Source organism: Camelus ferus, chromosome 7 (assembly GCF_009834535.1).
Source record: "Camelus ferus isolate YT-003-E chromosome 7, BCGSAC_Cfer_1.0, whole genome shotgun sequence".
NCBI classification, from domain to species: Eukaryota; Metazoa; Chordata; class Mammalia; order Artiodactyla; family Camelidae; genus Camelus; species Camelus ferus.
This window is the reverse complement of record NC_045702.1, coordinates 14,158,556-14,168,893: the sequence shown is the minus strand read 5'-3', so window position 1 is coordinate 14,168,893 and position 10,338 is coordinate 14,158,556. Positions and strand designations below refer to the sequence as shown.

The 10,338-nt window shown below is 35.1% G+C and overlaps 1 long non-coding RNA gene across 1 annotated transcript; it reads left to right on the top strand.

The window, feature by feature from the left end:
• Positions 1-5,083: 5,083 nt before the first annotated feature.
• Positions 5,084-10,092, top strand: LOC116665096. The gene is made up of 3 exons (XR_004321672.1): positions 5,084-5,095; positions 5,594-5,599; positions 9,803-10,092. It is a non-coding gene; the product is annotated as an uncharacterized LOC116665096 (long non-coding RNA).
• Positions 10,093-10,338: the final 246 nt, after the last annotated feature.

Below are 10,338 nucleotides of genomic sequence, written 5' to 3'. Positions count from 1 at the left end.
TGAGTTTATTCTTTCCCTTAAACATGCCATAAAGATTGCAATCAAATGGAGATAATGTATGTGAAAGTACTGTGTGAAGTTCAAAATGTTATACACATGTGAAATGGTATTTTTATCATAATTTACATGTATACTTGTCCTCTGGTTACATGATTTTGGCACTATTATGGACTTTGAATATAAGGTCAATGAAAACTAAAACAATTGTTGAATCTAAAAGCATTGTTTTCGTTGACGGGGATTCTATGCTATTATTATTTCTTAGTGGTACAACCCATCCTATCATCTAAGAAAAGTCCATCAGGAAAACTCCATGCTTTATCTTTAAATATGCAACCAAGTATTAAACTGTAACTCTTTGTCTTGGCTTTTATTAAACTCTGTTTTAGAGAGCAAAATCTAAAATTCATTTGGCTATAGTGTCTCCTCTCATTCCCTTAGGAAAGATACTCTAAATGTTTGGCCTATTTGATCTATTGGTCCCTATGTTTACAACTTCAACACTCCTGATGTAAAGATAACCCTTAGGATATCAGAAAGCTATGAAGATACCAAAGACTAGTAGAGTCCTCTCAGAAGGAGTGGGAATCCAAACTAAATGGCTACTGGCCAAAGAAGGGATAATTTAAAGCACCAATAAAGATCATAAATGCAGCAGAGTAAATATATTCAATACATTTAAGTCCAGGAGGTCATAATGATACTAAATACAGCATACAAACCACTGGTCACTTTTAAGAAATGCAAGATAATTGGCTCATTATTTTTAAACTGATTAAATATATATATTTTAACTGATATTTATACTTAAACTGATACATAAAAGGGAGTGAATGTTTACCCTGCTTTTCTTACACAATCTGCACATTATGGTAACATAATAGTGAAAAGGGATGTTTCTTTTGATATAAATATTCCAGCTAAAAATAAATGAATTAGGATATGACCATCACATATCATCCAGTAGATGAATAAATCTATGCAATGATTATCAATGGCTCCTACTGTCATAGAAAGAGGCAAACAAACATCACATACCTCCTAATGGAAGAGCACAGTACCACCTATGAAATAGTACTGCAAAAGTAAATGAATAATTAGGAACTTCAATCTGATCAAGTTTAGATCTAATAATACATTTTAAGTAATTCAAAGGACAAAGAAACATACAAAACAAATTATGTAATACTATATGGATGCAGTCAGAAAATCCATAATGTGAGAAGCTCTATGGGACAAAAAATTTTATATATGTGTGTGTGTGCGTGCACATGCATGTGTAGGTATATTCTTCAAAAACAATATAAAAATTCACAAAATTAGAGAGATGAAAAGAGCCTTAAGAGATAAGAGACATGCAAAACAGTTACTATATATACTGATTGAAACAAACAAAATGAAAAAATAAAAAGAAAGAAGGAAGAAAAGGTAAAGTGAAGCAAAGAAATAAATATAAAGTACAATTTTGGAAATGTGAACACTACCTGAATATCTGAAGATTCTAAGGATAATGCTTATATTTATAATGCTTTTTGGTTGAAATAATAATATTGTTGGTTTTTTTGGAACAGAGGCATTATGTTTTATATGTATATATATAAAACATACATATATCTTTTATATATATATATATACATACATATATATAACAAAATATTTGAAGATAAAATATGATTTCTGAGTTTGCCTCAAAAATAATTCGGGCAGAGTGAGTAAGGGTATAGATAAAATAAGACTGGCCAGGCATTGAAAATGGTTGAATTGAAATGAATTGAAAAAGAGAGGCATATTGAATTTATTGTACTGTTCTCTTTGCTTTTGTATACATTTTAAAATGTCCACAATAAAACATGCTTTAAAAAAAATCTCCTGGTACAACTCTACAGTCAAATGTGTGAAAAATAGACTTGAGGATCCTAAGAGCCTCATAGCTCATGGTTCTCAGTTAAATATCTTATTTTTGGCACATTGATTAAAACCAGGAAAAAATCAACATCCTTTCCCCAAATGGCCACAAGAAACCAAACAGTTTAGATGTTTACTGCTGAGTAGCCCCTCCTGTCATCTGGGAACATTCAATGCTCACTTTTTGATCCAAAGATATCTTTAATAATATAGAATAATTGATAAAGTCCATCAAAATGAAAATTAATATAAATCTATGTAAGATAATTTAATTCTGTACAATTATAAGTCAAAGTAATGGATTTTGGAAACAACACATCATATGAAATAGTTTAGTAGACAATAAGCTCAGTGGAAGTCAACCACACAGTGTGGCTTCCAAAAAGAGAGTGAATATCTCAGTGAACTCATAAACCATTTACCAGGACAAGGTAGTGATCTGCTCTCAGTCAGAACACACCCACAACATCATCCCCATTAAAGGTAGCTTACCAGGTTGGAAAGGTTCTAGGATTAATTAGATGGTTAGAAAGCCCAAAGACCTGTCACATCAGGAAAGTCTGAAGTAAAAACATGCTTATCTTAGAGAAGAGAAGACTTAGGGTGGGGTGGAGAGCTTGACAGGTCTACGCAGGGAATGAAAGGGCTGCCATATAAAATAAGTGGCCCCTCCCTACTGGGCCCAATGGGAAAGGATTACAGGCAGCACAGAGCCAACTTTCAACTACAGATTTTCTTGTCAAAAACATCAGAGGTCTTCCTTCCCTGAAGGTGTGCACATACACAATGGATAACTTTCCTGTGTTATGTCATAAAAGGAATGATTTTCAGTTCCTTATAACCCTGAGAGTCTGAAATCAGAACTACACTTTATCATAACCACTATGCTTGTTTGGCTTTTTTCCCTCTTGTTCTAAATGACAGGTACTTTCAGGGGTTATTATCAACCTATTTGTGTCCAAATCACAGCTTCCATTCTTTAAAATTAGCCACCTTTCCCTCCTCCTGCCTGACGTGTTCCCTGTTGTCATGATATGTGGCTTGGAGTACAGCATTTGATCACAGATAGGCGGTTGTTACCCACTTTGAGCTCAGTAAGAAGCAGATGGGTGACAAGAAAGGAAAAAGCTTCTATATATATACACACCTAAGCATAAATGATGGGGAAGGGAAGAATCAAGATAAAGAACATGGCAAGTAAATTGTAGCCATTACTTTTAAAGTTTTTGAGTGGAAATAAAAGGCTTAGATTGCAGTATGTTATAAGTGGAAACTCTGCCCTGTACATTAAGGTTTCCTGTTTACAGAAGAACATCAAGAACTTTGAGCCAGTGGGTATACTTAATCTATATCTGTTCCATTATTCCCTTCTCACTTCTTGGTGTAAAGACAGTGGGACCATTGTCAGCACTCTAATAGAAATACAATGAATAATATTGACTAATATTGACATTATTCTGAGATGATTGATTTTCCTGCCTTAGAGAGTCCTTTGAATTTTGTTTTGAAATATGTAGCATCACAATTGAGTATTATTTTCCTTTTTTCCCTCAATATGCTAATTTGAACAATTTGTTGAAATGATAAATATAGAGAACTTTCTTCCCAAGCAGAATACATTCTGCTTTTATAGTACCCTAGGTATTTGGCCAGATTTTATAAATGCATGACATGACTACATCTAAAAAAGCCTAATAAATCTAATGTAAACTGAAGACAAAATATTAGACTTCTATTTATGTATGCCAGTCTAAGGTTATTTCTTTAATCATGTCATGCCACCACTAAAGCTAAAATAACCAGAAATGAATACCACAATGATTGGGTTTTATAAATGTGTTTCAATTTCAAAGCAACATTTAGTTTTATATACAGACATCAGAATCCCATCTCTGGCTCTATGCTTTATAGGTATGTGATATTTGTAAAGTCTTAGTTTCTCTATTAGTGAAATGAGACTTAGGAATGAGATCATCTTATTGGTTCCTTCCAGTTTCAATAGTCTTTGAATCTGAATTGAGAAATTAGAGCTAAAATATATGTATATCTTATTTTTTAAAAAATTCATAGAAGGAGGAGGATATAGCTTAGTGCTAGAGTGCATGCCTAGCATACACAAGGTCCTGGGTTCGACACTTTATCAGCATTTAAAAGCAAAATTTATCTCAGGCCACTACTTTGTCTAAGGGCATGAGACATCAAAGATTGTCAACACAGAGAGTAAGATTTGCTTCATACATGTTCCTTATTTAAGATAAGGTTCCAAATGGAACACTGCCACAAAGTAGGACCAGTTGAATAGGGTCAACAATATCAGTAGTGCCACTGGAAGAGTTATGCATAAAAGGTAAGAATCAGAACTCCTTGAATGAAGCAGATATATAATTTAGGTATCACAATATTTTGTGCTGTAGTTTAAGCATAAAACACTCAAGTTTTAGTTCAAGACATTTTGCTAGATTAAGAACAATAAACCAACAGGTTTGCCTTGTAACATATTGTCTATATGCCACACACCACTGAAGTTCATCTTGGGGGGTTGGCTAAGCATGGTTTCATTTACTTCAACTACTTATTTGGAATCTGAAGACTTCCTATGCCCATATCTGAGGTCCAGGATCTTGCTCCAAATTTGCAATTAAATAGCACACAATTCACTACAGATGAGTGAAGAGGCTGATCATATGTTACATTTGCATTGCTTTCACAGAAAGGAAAAAAAAAGGTCAATTCTTCTGAAAAGAAGGAAGAGGGTCATAAAGTAGAAATAGAGGATGTGATGCTTACACTGAATTCTGGCAGATGGGTGAGTGGTCCTTCCTAAGTTAGAAACTAGGGAGGAGGAGCAAGGGACAGCTGGAGAGGACATTCCAAACAGAGAAAGATAAAATAATAATAGACTATGAAGAAATTGTGTCCATCACTACAGAGTGTGCATCTCAACATTTAGGCAATGAGCCAGGGAATAACTATTTCAAGGCAGTGACAGATTCAGATTTTACAAAGATTACTGTATCAAGCAATGGAGAAAGAGTATTTGGGGGGTTGGGGAAAGAAATAAGGAAAAAACAAACAAGAAAAAAGTAAAATATTAAAAAATAAACTTGAGGCTCAATTTAATACTCTTCTCATGGTATTTATTTCTAAACTGAAAGGTATTAATTAGAAAATATATAATAAACATTTTCTTGTATTTTGTCCAACTTCTGGGATATATCTGACTGATATCATCATTCTATGCTGGTACTGATTTTCTTTAAGTATGAATTTCCAAAGTGTATTGCAACATTAACAAAACTCATTGAGAAACAATCTCCTATTCTTTTGTTTCTTTAAAACCCAGGAATGACTACAACAAATAGAAAAGTAGAATAAGTCTCTAGCAGTGAAGATGATTTGGAAGTCCAGGCGGACTTTCTCTTTTACTCTGTGTGGTTGAGATAGAATATCCAATGTAGAGAAGTCTTGGAGACAGGGAATGTTCAGGACTATTTGAAGGAATGTAGGTCCTGAAAGGGGTAACTGTGGAATCCAATCAGAAGCAAGATGAAAAAGAGGGGGAAAAACATAAAACTCATGAAACACAAGTGCTTTCAGAGAACACAAATGACGACTAAGAAGAGCAAAGAACAAGACAAAAAAAGAACAATGACAGAGAGAAAGTAAGACTAGAATGCAGCATCGGGAGAGTCTGGTCAGGCTGAAGACCAGCAGCAAAGGGAGGGTCCTAAGGGCTCTGATTTGTAGTGTGATGGAAAATGGGCACCTATGCCTATTTGAATGCACTTAGGACTCCCTGTGGAAAGCACAAGGATTGATATAAACAATCAAGTTTAGGGTCACATCAGGAGAAAAGATCCAGAAAGCTGCAGAAAGAATTGGTAAATACAAACAGGAAAGCCATTAACGAGAGGTAGAATGGTGGGAATGAGTGGTAAGAGAGACAATTATGATCACAATAAAGTGCTGACACATTTGCTCTTGACAGGAAAAAAATAGCACCATATGCTTTGGTTTGGGGATAACTGAGAACTCCCTCCATGAACTTGGACAAATTCTTTTACCTTGTTTGCTTCTGCACAAAAGGATGAGCATAATTATACCTTCTACAGTAGAGCTGTTGTGTTACCTCAGTTAGAACACTGGGAATAGGCATTAAGACCATAGATGAAAAGCTCTATAGCAGCATAACTTATAAAATCAGGAAGAGGATATGCGATCCCCAAGCTGCAACCATTAAACAAACCCTGTTCCCAGCACAGAGCCGAGGTCAGTGGATGAAGCTGGTACACAAAGAAGGACTTTGGCAGCAGCAAGAGCTGCATGAATCAAAGTTGTGAAACAAAACAACCGTCAGCTGCATTCAAGCCCCATTGTGGAAGGGAATCAATATTTGACAAACACTTTGTAAAGGACACAAAAGTAGAAGCCAAAACATTTAAAAATATTTCATAGGAGTCAGAGAAACAACAAGAATATGCAAGGAAATGGTCTTAAGTGTCTCTGAAGGCATTCCTTGGCACAAATGCTGACATACTCATACTCCATAAGTGAGCACCTAAACTTTGCTGTGAAAGTGCCCTAATATTTATGATAGGTTCTGGTCAACTACACCAATAAATACTCAACCTTAATGAGAAGCAAACTATATCCAATAGTCAGACAAGTAAATCCCCATGGTTGCTGATATTTATTCAATTAACAGATTTCAAAAGTAAATCTAATTAGTAAGAAGCAACTGCACATAGGAATTCAATGATTCTGTGATGTACTGATTGTATAGCAGGAAAAAAAAAGACTCTAATTCATTGAAGAACAAAAATAACTTTCATCTTGGTAGGCTATTCAGATGCTTAGTGTATTCTCATATCACAAAGCACATTTTATTCTTATAGCAGGGAGTTAGCAAAGTTTTTTTGTAAAGAGCCAGAGGATAAATATTTTAGGCTTGTGGACCATACAGCCTCTCCAAGTTCTCATCATTTAACTCTGCAGGTGTTGTGTAAAAATAGCCAGAGATAATATATTAAGAGAGAAAACAAAAAACCAGGTGTGACTGTGTCCCAATAAAACTTATACAAACAAATGGCAAGTTCAATGTGGCTCACTGTAGTTTGCTGACCCCAGTCCTATTATGTAAGCCTAACTACCCCCAAGGCCCCCACATATCAAGTGACTATTGACATTTAATAGCAACCCAAGTGCCCATCAACAGATGATTAAATTAAGAAGATGTGTTGTATGTGTGCAATGAAATATTACTCAGCCATTAAAAAGAATAAAATATTGCCATTTGCAGCAACATGGGTGTACTTAGAAAATATACTTAATGAAATAAGTCAGAGAAAGACAAATACTGTATGATATCACTTATATGCAAAATCTAAAAAAATAATATAAATGAATGTATATACAAAACAGAAAACTTTTTTTACAACGATGAAAAACTCAAAAGCTTCCCACTAAAATCTGGGACAAGACAAGGGTGCCCACTATCACCACTCCTATTCAACATAGTCTTGGAAGTCCTAGCCACAGCAATCAGGCAAGAGAGAGAAATAAAAGGGATCCAAATTGGAAAAGAAGAAGTAAAAGTGTCACTATATGCAGATGACATACTATATAGAGAGAACCCTAAAAGGTCCACACAAAAACTACTAGAAATAATCAAAGAATTCAGCAAGGTAGCAGGTTACAAGATTAACGTTCAAAAATCAGTTGCATTTCTTTACACTAATGATGAATCAACAGAAAAAGAAAGTAAAGAAACGATCCCCTTTAAAACAGCACCCAAAGTAATAAAATACCTAGGAGTAAATCTAACCAAGGAGGTGAAAGACTTATACATGGAAAACTATAAAACACTGATTAAGGAAATTAAAGAAGATTTTAAAAAATGGAAAGATATCCCATGCTCCTGGATTGGAAGAATCAATATTGTTAAAATGGTCATAAAGCCCAAGTCAATCTACAGATTTAATGCAATCCCTATCAAATTACCCAGGACATATTTCACAGAACTAGAACAAATCATAATAAAATTTATATGGAACCACAAAAGACCTAGAATTGTGAAAGCATTACTGAAGAAAAAGAAAGAGGCTGGAGGAATAACTCTCCCAGACTTCAGACAATACTACAGAGCTACAGTAATCAAGACAGCATGGTATTGGTATAAAAACAGACATACGGACCAATGGAACAGAACAGAGAGCCCAGAAATGAACCCACAAACTTTTGGTCAACTAATCTTCGACAAAGGAGGCAAGAATATACAATGAAATAAAGACAGTCTCTTCAGCAAACGGTGTTGGGAAAACTGGACAGCAGCATGTAAAACTATGAAGCTAGAACATTCCCTTACACCATACACAAAAATAAACTCAAAATGGATCAAAGACTTAAACATAAGACAAGATACAATAAACCTCCTAGAAAAAAATATAGGCAAAATATTATCTGACATACATCTCAACAATGTTCTCCTAGAACAGTCTACCCAAGCAATAGAAATAAAAGCAAGAATAAACAAATGGGACCTAATGAAAATTACAAGCTTCTGCACAGCAAAGGAAACCATAAGGAAAACAAAACAACAACCTACGGAATGGGAGAAAATTTTTGCAAATGAAACCGACAAAGGCTTGATCTCCAGAATATATAAGCAGCTCAAATGATGTAATAAGAAAAAAACAAACAACCCAATCCAAAAATGGGCAGAAGACTAAACAAGCAGTTCTCCAAGGAAGAAATACAAATGATCAATAGGCACATGAAAAAATGCTCAATATCACTAATTATCAGAGAAATGCAAATCAAAACTACAATGAGGTAACACCTCACACCAGTCAGAATGGCCATCATTCAGAAATCCACAAATGACAAATGCTGGAGAGGCTGTGGAGAAAAGAGGGACCCTCCCACACTGTTGGTGGGAATGCAATTTGGTGCAGCCACTGTGGAAAACAGTGTGGAGATTCCTCAAAAGACTAGGAATAGTCTTACCATGGGACCCAGGAATCCCACTCCTGGGCATATACCCAGAAGGGATCCTACTTCAAAATGACACCTGCACCCCAATGTTCACAGCAGCACTATTTACAATAGCCAAGACATGGAAACAGCCTAAATTTCCATCAACAGATGACTGGATAAAGAAGAGGTGGTATATTTATACAATGGAATACTATACAGCCATAAAAACCGACAACACAATGCCATTTGCAGCAACATGGATGTTCCTGGAGAATGTCATTCTAAGTGAAGTAAGCCAGAAAGTGAAAGAAAAATACCATATGAGATCGCTCATATGCAGAATCTAAAAAACAAAAAACAAAAAAAAATACAAAACAGAAACAAACTCATAGACATAGAATACAAACTTGTGGTTGCCAGGGGGACGGGGAGTGGGAAGGGAGTGGGATTTTAAAATGTAGAACAGATAAACAAGATTGTACTGTGTAGCACAGGGAAATATATACAGGATCTTGTGGTGGCTCACAGTGAAAGAGAATGTGACAATGATTGTATGTATGTTCATGTATAACTGAAAAACTGTGCTCTACACTGGAATTTGACACAACATTGTAAAATGACTATAACTCAATAAAAATAGAAACAGAAACAGACTCACAGATATAGAAAACAAACTTGTGGCTACCAAAGGGGAGAGAGAAAGAGGAAGGGACAAATTAGGGGTATGGGTCAAATAGATACAAACTACTATGTAATAAAATAGATAAGCAATAAAGACACACTGTATAGCACAGGAAATTATACCCATTATCTTATAATAATGAGTAATGGAATATAGTCTACAAAAATACTGAATCACTACGCTGCATGCATGAAACTAACACAATATTGTAAGTCAACTATACTTCAATAAAAAATAAAGCTTTGCCCTCTCTTTGGTAACCTGTCCCATCCCCTCCAGATTAATCATCCAGTCACCTGATAGAACCCGTTTTAATTATGCATAGTTAATGTGGATATGAATTTGTAATTTTCCTATTTGTTTATCATCTTTTCCTCTAGTTCCCCCCCACCCTCTAAGAAAGATGTAGGCTCAAAGAAAGCAAAGACCTTGCCTGGGATCCTCAGTACCTGAAACAGTATCTCGTACTTAGCAGAATAAGTAAATGTTTGTAGAATAAATCTACCCTAGGATGTTGAAGAGAGTGTTCCTGTTATGTCATATTTTCAGCTAAAGCTTTGGACAACAGACAATTGATATGCCCACATTCTACAGAAAAAAATTAGTAGGCTCATCTTTCCAGGATTTATTATAATGCAAGGGTGAGGATTAACCTCATCCCCCTACTACCTTCAGCCTATATAGAAAGACTAAATATTCAATGGAAAGTCATTGTTACTAAAACTTGAAGACAAAGGATATCAGAGACCGATGTCTATTTCTGGTCTGGAGTTATT